The sequence below is a fragment of the Marmota flaviventris genome, chromosome 12, assembly GCF_047511675.1.
Source record: "Marmota flaviventris isolate mMarFla1 chromosome 12, mMarFla1.hap1, whole genome shotgun sequence".
NCBI lineage: Eukaryota > Metazoa > Chordata > Mammalia > Rodentia > Sciuridae > Marmota > Marmota flaviventris.
In genome coordinates this window covers 65,803,630-65,817,672 of record NC_092509.1, presented here as the reverse complement: position 1 = coordinate 65,817,672, position 14,043 = coordinate 65,803,630, and the positions used below count along the sequence as shown (strand labels likewise).

The window sequence follows — 14,043 nt, the reverse complement described above, 5'->3', positions numbered from 1 at the left end:
ACCGTGATTTAACTGGAGTAGAAAGGAAAGGGATAAATTTTAATTCAAAAAATGACTTTCTTTCAGGGACTAGGAGCATTTAAAAAAAAATTTTGCATTCTGTCATATTTTGCTTTTAACTATACAAATACATCCCTTTTCCTACAACCAATCAGAGATGATGGGGCTGTAATGAATCTCATGAGTCTTTTTAGTCCAGGCTCTTGAGTCAGCAGAGCTGTTTTCATTATTCTTAAGCATGCTCTCTCTTTCTTTCTCTCTCTCTCTCAAAATTGGGCATGTCTAGGTGTCTGATTCTAGTGTTAGGAGGTTATATTAAATCCTAGGTGAACTTGCTCTTCCTTCATAGCCTCTTATCAAAGCATCGGTACTGTTGAGTTGAAGAATCCATGCTCATATATAGATATTGGGCATCTGGGTAGCAAGAAGCACAGTAGCTAGGGGAGCAGAGTTGTAGCTCATTGGTGGAGCATGTACGCAGCATGCAGGAAACTCTGGGTTCAGTCCCTAGCAACAAACAAAATATACTGGTATAGTGGTTATACCTCAAAAACTATAAAACAAAAGCATACCAAGGGGGCAGAAGCAGAACACCCCATTCTTGCTTTCCTTTGTAACAGCTTTTTTTTTTCTTTTAATATCATAAACATAGGCTGTCAAAAAGTGGTGGCATAGGACAGCATTCCCCAACCTCAGCTCCGTTAACATTTGGGGGCAGCTAATTCATTATTGTTGGGGACTGTCCTGTGCATCGTGGGACAGCTTACAACAATCTCCCTGGCTTCTACCCCTGAGATGCCAGTGGCAGTCACCCAATTGTGATAAACAAAATTGTTTCCAGACATTATAAAATATCCTCTGGGTGAGCAGATGAGAGCAACCCAAAGATAGGAGAATACCCAGAAGCTTACAAAGTGACTGACCATCTCTTCTAACTAAAATGACAGCAAGTGACACCACCCTGACCAAATACGAAGAGGAGTGAGCCCTCCAAGAACATGTGAACTTTTTCCTCTATCTGCAGGTTTCTCCTACTTGCTCCTTGTGTTTAGCAGTCATTCCAAAGCTAGACAAGAGTTTCTTGGCTTTTTTTTTTTTTGACTCATTAGGTCGCCCTGCTCAAAATGATTTACACATAGATAATTAAACTTAAGCCCAAAGGACTAGTTAACTGTTTAGCAGTGTATACATTTCATATAACCATTTCCATACATCTAGTTTTAAATTCATTAACAAAAATTAATAGCTACCCAGTGCTCTACACTGCGCAGCATGTTGCTATGGTATGCTTGTTAAATTACCCCTTTCTATCACTCCTCCTGCAATCTCAGAGACAGCTAAACTTTGCAGTGCTGGAAATGTTGCCTACCAATTTGCAGCAAAGCTCATATTTACTATATTTAGTGTGAATCATTGACTGAACTTCAAAAAATATTTGTCTCTGTTTGGTGTGCCTCTGGAACATTCCATCAGCCTTGGGAACAGTACATGCACTTTTTTCACTGGTTGAAAAATTACTGACAAGCATTTAATAGGCAATATTAGCTTTGCATATGCATTAGATATATATTCTTTACTAATATATCTTTCATCTTAAAAATCCCCTAACTGCACTCAAATATCTTGTATTTTTTTCCCTCCTGGAATATTTTATGAGAATATAATGTCTTTTTGATATGAACTATCTATGACCCATTATCTTTTTATTTCTCAATACCAATATAAAAGGAAAAATTGGACAGCGAATCTCTTTTCTATAAGCTTATAGCCACACTTATACATATTTTAAAATTTTTTGTAATATAAAATTATTTTCTACTAGAAACAATCTTTAATCATACTTCACCAGTATTTACAGTGTTCACCTCAGGTTTAAAAGAGAGTCAGGGTGAACTAATTCATTGTTTACACTTCGAATCCTGGGCGACCCAATCCCATAGAGGTAGTACAATGCACTATATCTTTCATTCTTAGTACTTATCTTAATCTTAATAACTAGCCAGACAACTGACTCCAGAGTCTGAGGCTTATCAACTGGAATTTGTCACATGAACCCAACAGAAGACAAGAAATGCATTATACAGCAATGCTATACAAATCATTATCTTTTGATATTTAAAGGTATGCATTCAAAAGCCTATATAAGACTTTTATTTATTTATTTATCTTTTGCTGAACTCAAATTCCACTTGTTCCTATTAAATTGGAGAGTGAATGAACAGAACTGCTCTTGTGAGGTATTATCTGCAAATGGAGTTTACTCTCAAGAGATCAAAAGGGTTCTTCCCACTTCATTTCAGCACTGGCTATCAGGAACAATCTGCCTTAAACACTTGCTTTGATACTGATTATTTAGAAAACAGATTAATAAGAAAATAGAAAGGCCCGTGTTCCTCAGACATTGAGAAATGTCAACTGCTTTGGTTGAAATTTCAGTGTCTTCCTCTTAGAAGTTTGTCGAGATTCCTTCGAGGTGTCTTGCACAAAGCAGCAAGCAGCAATACTGAGCTGTCTATAGAACATTTTTCTAGATTATATCCTGGCTTAAAAAGGTTCAGGAGCAAGAATTTTATGAAGTTTCTTCCTTTGGTGGATAATTTATTACAAATATTTCTAATTACATTTTCAAAGTTTCATTCTAAATAAGTGGGGACTCTGAGAAGTATAATTTACTTAATTTTGCATCCTTATTCAAGATAAAATTTCTTTTACTAGTTTTACAGCATATTTTATTTATCACAGGCTAAATATTTTTACTGAAACTTTACACAGAAATATATACACAATTTTAAACTAAAGACGGTAAAACCACCAGCACCTTACAAATAAATATTTTCTTTAAATCCACTCTTTTGTATTTTATTTCTCTACAAATGAAATGATTTGTGAAAATGTTTGTTAAATGACAGCTGGGTTTTTACTTTTTACCTGTTTTTGATCTGAATATAATGCCTAATAAATGCTATCTGTTACCTTTCCTTGTCTCCAGAAGAAAACATTAATTCATTAGATATTTTAGAATTTCACTTTTTTCCCAAATGGGGTCTTGCTATGCTGCTATGTTGCCCAGGCTGCCCTCAAACTCGTGGGCTCATGTGATTCTCCTGCCTCATAAGTAGCTGGCACTACAAGAGGGTACAACCTCATCCAATTTTAACAGTGCATTTCTTGATGGATTTCAATGTGTGCAATATTAAAATAACAGGGATTAATATGAAATATATATATATATATATATATATATATATATATATATATATATATCATGTTCCTTGAGAGTTAAATTCTTCATATAATATGCAATAAATACCTTGCTGTTTTCCAAATGGGAAATGAGAGAGATTGATGATATTGACCATTTGAATCTATTGAGGAAACATTTACCAAGAATGAAAGGGACAAAAGATCTATATAAATATCCCAGTGAAACATTATCACTGTATTTTATCAAGATGAAAATCTGATGAGTGTTTCATCTTGTCTTAAAGATATGGCCCTCAAGAAATTGGTAGCTAATATAAAGAAGTTTGGGTTATATGTGCTAGTTTATATGAGCAGTTTATTAAATGCAATAAAAGTAAAACTCACCTTTACAAAATATCTTTTATACATGACCAGATATGTGATGTAATATCTTTATGAATTCTTTGTGTATTTCCTGGAAAGACTAGACTAGCATGAGAGGTTAAAGATCTATGTCTAATTAGAACGATAATTTTTTTGTAAAGAAGAAATGATGATACTTTTCAGAATATCTGCTGTTAATAAAGGCTGCCTGCTCTGAATCAGTGACTGAAATCATTGAGGTGTATTTGCTTTTTTTTCCTTCCATTTGGCATCAAAATCAGTTTTGGAATACAGCAATTTACCAGAGAATGGTTTATAATGAACCAAGTGTTTATGCTCCCACAAATACATATGTTGAAATCTTAACCCTCAATGTGAGGATGTGAGCAGGCTGCTGGGTGGTAACTGCCACTGGGTGGAGCCCTCATAGATGTGATTAATGGCCTTAAAAGAGGCCAGAGAACTGGCTCACCCTCTCTCTGCCCTATGAGAACACAAGAGGTGCTCACTGTTTTACACATTTTCTGTCAATAGGATTTTATAGAAGTGCTCATAATCTATAAACTCTCAGCCTATGGGAATCCTCCCCTTTGCAACCAAACTTGGTAGCATTCTTAGTCTAGGACACAAACACATTATCTAAAATGTTTGTACCCTGATTATGCCAAATAAATTAATCAACTAAAAGATGAAAAATATCTAAGCCTCTTTTATGGACCAGTGGTATAGGCCAACTGGCTGACTGGTAGAAAAGATGGCTGTCCAGATTTGAGGATTAGTTTTCAGAGTAGGCTTCATGCCTTTATCAACCCACCCCTCACATGCTGCCAACTGGCTTCCAGGAATTCAGTGTGGGTCATGTCACATGAACTTCAAAAATGTTCAGTGGTGCACATTCCTACATAATAAATAATCAAGCCCAGGCTCCTTTGCATAAGAGTTGAGATCTTTCGTACTTTGCCCTTTACTTAGTGTTCCACTTGGTAATCACATTCAGTTTGTACTCACAAATCCATTCTAGCTTTCCATTTCTTTTTCTCACACCTCCTTGTCTATATTCAAGCAGTCTCAGAATCCTAAACCATCCTCCTCCATGGACACATTCACTTTGTCTTTCCTTGTCCCCCCAACACATTCACCCACCAAGTTCTACCTGTCTTCTGAAGACCAATAAACTAGCTGGCCCTCCAAGATGCCATCCCTTTAAAAATTCCCAATGGAACACTCCACAGTGAGTTGCTTTGAGCACTACCTCTAGATTTAATCTTTTTATTTCATCTGCTACTTTTTAAGCACTTCAGGAGAATTTCTTGATAAAGTGATACAACTGCTTATCTATTTCTTCATTGGGTAGAGAAATAGAGATATTTTACCATTTGTAATAATAAAAGTTTGTCTATCCCTTCTAGAACATGTGTATCTTCTACTTAACCAGAAATGCTGTGATAATGCTCATGTATAGGCTAAGCTCAGCCATAATGTCCTCAGTTACTTTGTGCAGAAGCTGAGAGTTAGGCTCAGCTGTCTGTTTCTTCGGTAGTCACTAAGTCTCCCAATGTGTCTTTGTTATTATACGGAATCTTCTTAAATACCAGGGAGTTGTTTTATCCACCTCTGTGCATCTCAGAGCCATGTTACCTGTAGATACCCAAAGGTTCACAAGTATGAACACAAATGGGAACCAAATAAATTTTGCTGAAATGCAATTTAATTAACTGCCCAGTCTAAGAGTACTTGCCCTTTCCACTTTAATTTCTCAGGGCAGAAAAAAAGAAGTGGGTGCACATGGTAGGAAAAAAGAAATGGGTGCACATGGTGGGAAATAGTAGCCATTATGATGCCCAACATGGTCACTTATGAACGTTTGGCAGTCTTAGCTGATGGATATCAGAAATAACCAGTCACATGGCTCAAGTCTCTAGAAGTGCTATCCTCTGAAAATACCCTGTGGGCCAACAGGACATACCTGGCTGGAGAATCTGTCAGGTTAGGCTTTAAGCTCTATGGGTCAATGTGAGGCGCCATTTTGAAAGAATTTATCATGTTTATAATTTCATCCTGAAAAAACAAGTCACTTTTTTTTTTCCAAAATCACTTAGAACCTATGAGTAACTGATGTATTTAAATTCAATACTGTGAGACAAAGAACAAAAACAAAACAAAACAAAAAACACTCCCATTAAAGTTGGCTTGAACAATAGCAAAGCTTAGAGACAAAGCCATGTTCCTGGAAACAGCACTTTAGGGACACAACAAACAGGAGCCCTGCCCTGAGTTGAAAGTTGCTGCTGATGTGATTATAGTTGACTTGAATAGCTTATTTGGTGCCAGCCCCACCAGGATAAGTGCTTTCTGTGAATGATCTCATTTAATCCTTAGAAATATCTCTGTGACCACCATTGTTTCTCTGTTATACAAATGAGAGAAATTGCTCTGAATGATTAAGAAAACTGTACAAATTCAAAAAGTGAGTTAGGAATGGTAGCCAGCTGCAGTGGGAAACAAAATGCTCGGGTAAGCTCAATATCCAGAAGGCACCACCATGGCCACACGTGGGAGGCAGAGTCCTCTCTGTGACACATCTGCAAGTCATCCGCGCCCACTGTCCTACTGGCCCACTCGCCAGCTCAGAAACAAGGTGATACACCTGTGAACCAACCAGATAAGCCTGACTACAGAGATGCTGCTGCCAGTGCACGTGCAGAACATGCCTCCTGACAGTTGCCACTGACAGGAAAATCCAGGTGAGCAGAGGTCTGTGGAAAGTGTGCTTTTCCTTCCCTTCTTTCCAGGCTTGTTTCTTTCGCTCATGTTTATGGACTTTATCTCAACTCAAGGAGTGGTGCTGAATAGTAATGAGATGCTTCCTTCAACCCCATACCATGATAGCCTGATCCTTTCAACCAGCTTGGGATTCTTCAAATGTCTTCCTTTTTCTTACTATCAAAAGAGGTGCCCTACTACCTGGGGCATTGTGTTGACACCTATGGATACCAAAGAGGTAAAGTATTTTGGTTTTCTCCCTTTTTTCTTTTTTCTCCCACTGTCTCCCTTGGGGTTATAAGTCAGGTGCTTTATTTCTTATTTTAAAACAACAACAACAACAACAACAACTTTGTAAGATAGGAAAATAGAGTGGAATTGATACACAGTGTGCAGAGCAAAGGGACAATGGGATGAATGGATCTGAGAGCTTTGTGAAGGAAAACTTCCTGGGAAACATGTTCCTGACTTTCCACATAGGTTTTACCAGTTGCTTAATCAGTCTGCCTGTCTCTCATATCTATTTCCTTCTCTGTCTTACACACACACACACACACACACACATGGAAAGAACACAATCCATGCTACAGTGAAGAAACTCATCTTGACCTGAAATTGCTTTTGGACGTAGTCCATTTCCAACATCAAAACAGTTTATGTCAAAAAGGGTCAAGGTTCCAGCAACCCACAAAATAGCAGCTTATTTAAAAACCAAATCCACTCCTTATTGAAAGTGGTGATATTTGAAGCACACACAAGTAAAACTAATTTAACCTTTGGAAAGTTCCCTCTGGAGAGAAGAGTCAAAATCCCTTTATAAGATTTTTAAGCACTGCAATTATTGACGAGGAGTATATTACTTCAGTTTTCTCTGATCAGGAAGAGGAAAAAAAAAGACAGAGAGAGAGAAACCCACAAGAGACGTCAGCAGCTGTCAGGCTGTTTTCCAACGGCAAAGAGGTAGTTTACAGTGGGCTTGTGCCAGTCTCTTAAGACCCAGTTAAGAAGCCTTTTTAAAATGCCTTAAAAAGCCAACTCATACATTAATCAAGTTGAGCCCTCATCCATACTTACTGCAATACATCAATTACTATGTCTTTTTTTTTTTTAATAAATTCCGGTTGACAGCAGACACCTTATTAAGGCCCACTAAAATGATACAATAAGTAGAAGGCTATTAATATTGCTCTTTTTTCTCCCTGCTATTGTCTTGCTGCACTGGTCTGCAAACAAATTCAGGCTGCATTACAATTAATGCCAGTGGAACTCCTTCTAACGACTTCCAGCTTGCTAATTTTTTACGCTAATAATAAAAAAAGGCATTGCTATGCAAGAACGACCCCCTTTTATCATGCTAGCATAGCACACCAGAGAGTGTCTGCTATTGTTCACATGAAAGACAATTAAACCCTGGAACATCAAACCTAAAAATGACAATCTGCTAACCAGCACTGGGCATCGCTGGATGCTTTCCTCTATTTTCTGAACTGATAGAAAACAATTCTCCAAAGACATTTCTTTCCTGTTCTCCCTTAACTACCATTTGGGGACAGGGGGAGACTTTAAAAAAAAAATCCCTTTGCTGATTTATGCATCCCCGCTTAGAATTTATTATCTGTCTAGGGCCAATTTTGCTTCAACACTCCTATTGCCCGCAGGTTTAAATTTTGGACACATCCAAAGAAATGCACCAATATTACCCACATAGTATCACATTTAAAAATAAACATTAAAAGTGTTCTTTAACACACATACAATATAAAAGTCTAGAAGGAGAAAGAAAAATCTAATTCTGCAACTCTGTGTATCTCATCATCTCTGGGGATCCTGGGGAGTCAGAGGGCATTCAGAACACCACGCTAGTCCAGATGTTAATATTGCACCAAAGCCTGAGTCAAAAAAAAAAAACCCATTCTTCATTCTCAGCAACATAAGGATTCATTCACCAAAATGCACATACATTTACTGGGAGTATATTACTCATTTGGGCTTTTAAAGTAACATTTATAACATAAATAAACCAGCTTAAAAGTTCACAGAGTTTCTCAAAGAATTTTTCAGATTTTGACTGACATTCTATCCATAGTATCAGAACTTGAATAACTCAGAAAGCCTAGGTGGCAAGCGTGGCTCTGCCACCTGTTCATCTTAGGATCTTGCCCCAATCTTCTAAACTTTCTTTGCTTCATTTTCTCCATTTGTAAGACAAGGATAACTCTTCCTTTAATTGTGATTGTAAAGGAGAAACGCAAAGATGAGTAGGAAGGCTAAACCACTGTACACTGTAATTCAAATAATGCCCTCAGAGTTGCATCAGAAGTTTTCATTTCTGGTGAGTAGTGAGTGCCTCTCAAGTACTGGGCATGGCCAGATCTCACCTTTTATCAGCAAGTTTTAGTAAGCAGACCACATACTATTATAGGTTCATTACACTCTGTATTTTATTTCATTTTCATAAGAACTCTCTTGGGTAGGGATGGTAATCCCCTGTATACAAACAAGAAAACTGAGGTTCAGGGAGATTCAGTGATCTCCCAAGTATCAGAGATGAGATTTGAATCACTGTAGTAATCACATAAAATACCCTCAATAAACGTTCCAGGCCATGACCATTCTCTTCTCCTGGTGAGCCTCTTGTATGAGACAGCAGTTCTGTGAATCGAGGTTAAGGGATGAGCTGAGGCCACCTTCCTGATATATTGGCCCTGACACTTATTGGCACTGGTATTTGGGTCATTCATCCCTCACTTTTGCATCTGTAAAATACAGACAACACTCATCTCCTGGGGTTGTTGTGAGGATCAAATAAACTAGTTCATATAGAATATTTAGAAAAATACCTTTAAAAAGTGAGTACTCAATAAATGTGAACATGTGTTATTAACCTCCTCCTCCAGCACTGTATAAAATGCTCTAACATATAGAATGAGAATAAATAGGATCAGTCACTTCGGCATTCTGCCTACAGACTTACCCTACATCTTAAATAAAGCACAAAGGAAATTTCAGAATGATTTACAAGATACTAGAATCAGGTAAGGAGAGACACTGATGACTGAGAGTTGAGCGAAAAATGAGGTATAACCTGATTTTTCTCAGCTTACTTCCTTGGGAGAAACTCCAGGCCATATGCTGGTAGGTGAATTCAGATAGAGCCCAGCAAACTCCTTCAGTTCAGGAGACAAAGCTGAGAGGCTCAGGAGATCAGGATAGAGTACTAGAAAAAAAAACAGTGCACAGAGAATTCTGGGGATTTGCAGATGGTCCTCCTCAAGTACTCGGCTGAATACTAATGAGCACATACACATGAGGAAATTACCCAAGGCTGTGAAAAGACCAACGAAAAAAGACTGGAGGTACCACAAGGCTCTAAAGAGTGCCACTCCCATCACTCAGAACAGAAAAGCCTCATGATTGATGGGGGATTGGGTAGGGTACACAGAAAGGTGGTGACTCCTTAGTGGATAATAAGGAGTATACCTAACAAACCCTAAAAGTAAAATCCTAAAGAGCTCTCCAAACTATTTCCAAGTAACTCAACTGCATCTCAGAACAAAGCTCAGACTATCTAGTACATAAAAAGATAAAATTATTAATGTCTGGAATCCAAGCAAAAGTTAACCATCATTAAAAACAAAAAGCAGGAACATATAACTCAAAATGAAGAGGAAAAAAAATCAGTCAATTGATCCAGATGTTAGAATTAGCAGAAAATAATTTTAAAACAGTTATTGTATTTGCTATTCTTTAGATATAGTTTGAGTGTGTACCCAAAGGATTTATGTGTTAGGACCTTGGTCCCATGTGTGGCAGTGTTGAAAGGTGGTGGAACTTTGAAGAAGTGTTACAGATGGCAGTTAGGTTGTTGATAGTGCTGCCCTTGGAAAGGATGAAGGTAGTTCTCCTAGGACCCTGAGTTAGTTTCCACAAGAGGTGTGATTATGAAAGAGTGGACCTGGCTCCTTACTGAGCTCTGGCTTCCTGTCTTGCCATATAAGATGTCGGTCTTATCTCTCTTACATGTGCTGTCACTGTGATGCCATCCACCATATGTGATAAAGTCGGGGGACCCTTGAGAGAACTGATACCATGCTGTTGGGACTTTTAACCTCCAAAATTATGAGCTAAATAAACCTCTTTTCTATTTAAGTTACTGAACCTCAGGTAGCTATCATAGCAATGGAAAACAAACAAATACAAAAACTATATTTTATATGTTCCAAAAGCTGAAGCAAGAAAGACTTATAACCATACAGATCAGTGAATATCCACAAACTTCAACAGAAGAAACATAAAGAAAATGACACCAAGGCACAGCAGAATCATGTTGTTCAAAATTTCTGAGAAAGTGAAAAATCTTAAAAGCAGCCAGAGACCAAAGACACAAAAGTAGAGGCACAAACCTAAGTATGACAGCAGTTTGTCATTGAAAAAGGTGCAAGTAAGAAGGTAATGAAAGAAAAAATTGTCAATTGAGAATTTGAAATGCCTTGCGAAAAAGGCCACAAAACATACTTTTACAGATATACAAAGGCTTAAATAATTCATCACAAGCATATCTTTACTACAAAAAATGTTAAAGAAGTCATTGAAACAGAAAGAAAATGATAATGGATGAAAACCTGCATTTCTACAAAGTAATAAAGAACACTATAAATGGTAAGTAAATGCGTTAATACATATATTTTTTTCTTAATTTTTTACATCTTTTTTTAAAAGAAAAAGAGAGAGAGAGAGAGAGAGAGAGAGAGAGAGAGAGAGAATGAACCTTTTTTGTAGATGGACACAACACAGTGCCTTTATTTTTTTTTATGTGGTGCTGAGAATCGAACTCGGGTCCCACCTATGCTAGGCGAGTGCTCTACCACTGAGCCACAATCCCAGCCCAGTTTTTTACATCTTTTAAACAGATAATTTATTGTTCAAACCAAAATGAGTTACAAATCCCACAACTTAATGTGGGATTTGTAACAAACATAAACTGTAACAATCATAGCAAAAAAAAAAAAAAAAAAACCACACCAAGGGAGAAAACATGGAGGTATACCATTGAAAGTCTGAAACTGTAAATGAAGTTGTATAAGAACATTAAAATGTAGCCAGTAATAAGTAACAAACATGATATCTTAGTGTAGTTTTGATTTGCATTTCTCTTTACTCAGCATTAAAAGAGAATAAAATCATGGCTTTTGCAGGTAAATGGATGGTGTTAGTGAAGATAATGCTAAGTAAAGTTACCCAATCCCCCAAAAACAAGCCCAGGAGTAGTGACACACACTTGTAATCCCAGCTACTCAGGAAGCTGAGGCAGGAGGATCCCAAGTTGGAGACCAGCCTGGGCAATTCAGTGAGACCCTATTTCAAAATAAAAATGGCTGTGGATGTAGCTTAGAGGTAGAGCAATTGTCTAACAAGTAAGAGGCCCTGGGTTCAATCCCTAGTGCCACAACAATGTTAAACAAAACAAAGGTGAGATTCTACTACACACTTATTAGAATGAATAGAATCAAAAAGGATGAATATACTAAATATTTTTTTATACTAAGGATTTAAAGCAAATGGAACTTTCATACACTTCTGTAGAGAACATAAAACAAATTTTTGAAAAAAATTTGGCAGTTTTTTGAAAAGTTAAACATGCCCCTAACCTATAATCTACACTCCTAGTTTTTATCAAAGGGAAATGAAAGCCTGTGGGCCTATAATGACTTGGACATAAAACTTCATGGCAGCTTCATTTTTTAATAGCCTAAACTAGACACAACGTAAAAGTCCACTGAAAGATTACTGAATAAATACATTATGTTATATACATACAATGGAACATAACTCAATATTGAATAGAATAAACCACTGACACATGCAATAACATGCATACAATTTAAAATAATTATGCCAACTGAAACAAATTAGAGTACACAGAACAATCTCATTTATAGGAAATTCTAGAAAATGCTGATTTACCTAAAGATACAGAAAGCAGGTAAGTGTTTTCCCAAAGAGAGGGTCAGAGGAAATGATTGTAAGGAGGCATATGACAACTTTTGTGGTGGGATACCTGTTCTTGGTCTTGCTTATGGTATTGGTTTCATGAGGATGTGTGTGTGTGTGTGTGTGTGTGTATGTGTGTTGTGTGTAAAGACTAATCAAGTGGTACATTTCCAATGTGCAGTTTAATATATGTCAGTTACAGATCTTCAGAACTTTTTTTTTCCTTTTTTGTACAGGGGGATTTGAACTCAGAGGCACTCAACCACTGAGTCAAATCCCCATTTTGTTTAGAGACAGGGTCTTTCTGAGTACCTTAGCACCTCGCCTTTGCTGAGACTGGCTTTGAACATCTGGCAATCTTTAGAACTTTTAAAAACAAAGATAGGATCAGTACTCTATATGTGCAATAAGAATGTAATGCATTCCGCTGTTGTGTATTAAAAAAAAATAAAATCAATAAAAAATAAGATCATCGTCTTTATTTTTTTTTCTGTAACACATTGAAATAAAACAAATTTCAGGTGAATACAGTTTTATTTTATTAAAAGAATTTCCTCTCTTCAAAATTTTACTATCTTCCTACAGAAAATACCACACCTTTCAATAGGTTTCATACTTATTACAGAATTCAGTGGCTTACAGACAATTAGCAACACCTCACTCAGGAAGCAATTAAATATCAAACCAGGGAGTAAAATTAAGAATCAGGCAAAGTTGCTTCTGTCTACTCAGACCCTGTATCCCCACATTCTGCCATACTTCAACTGTTTTTCTCCTATATCCTTTTGAGACATAGATATTATGTTTTGAGTTAAAAACAAATAAGAATATTTAATATTTAATATCTAATATCTCCTTCTCAATCGTGGGCTATGTTCTTTGCTGCTCCCTTTGAGTGCAACACCTTTTATCCTCACCTGCTCACTTTCCTCTGGCTCATTCTTATTTTTTCTCCAAGTCCCAGCCTTGACATCCCTTTGTAGCAGGACTTTCTCTATTGTTGATTCAGCTTCTCTTCTGCTCTCCTCACCTCCCCTATATGTCTCTACTCAGTGCTCCCAACACTCTGCTCATGTGTTTTCTTCCAAATCATTCTTCCATGTTCATTCTTATTTCTATTTCCCAAACAAATATTTCGCATCTTCTTAATAGAATGAAATAGCCTTTGGAACATTCCAACATCTCTGCTCCTCTCTGAGTTACAGAGTGTTTGGGAGACAGAAGGAGGGCAGGATCCAAAAATCCGTGATCCCAAAAATCGGAGAGGTAGGACATGGGATGAAATTATACTTGTACAACACACATACTACCCACATATGAATAAGCAAACGATTTGGGGTGGGGGTTAACAAGTTCTCTAAGGATAGTAATTTCAAGTGGCACCAATCTTGAATCCAGATTGGATCACAGGACAAATCAAGTTTCCCAATTCCTACTCATGCATTTGACATATTTATGTTCTGCTTTTATGGCATTTGATCACAATTTCCTAGGAGGCAGCTGGTCCCTAAATCAACAAGTCAGTAAAAGCAACCAGAACCCAGTACCCTTAACAGAATTACCTAGGAGGAGGTCAGTGCTGTTTTAACACATTTACAAGAGCTTTTTTAAAATGTCTGCTCATGGATTCAGGTAACACATAAGGACCCTGGTTTTTCTTTCTCATGATTTGAGACTTCTGGGGGTAATGCTGCTATAATAGCCCAGAACACATATTTAGGG

General features: G+C 37.1%; 1 protein-coding gene across 15 annotated transcripts in view; it reads right to left on the bottom strand.

Annotated features, from left to right (window-relative positions):
• Esrrg (estrogen related receptor gamma) overlaps positions 1-14,043 on the bottom strand; it is a 600,595-nt gene that overhangs the window by 345,826 nt on the left and 240,726 nt on the right. The window lies entirely within an intron of this gene.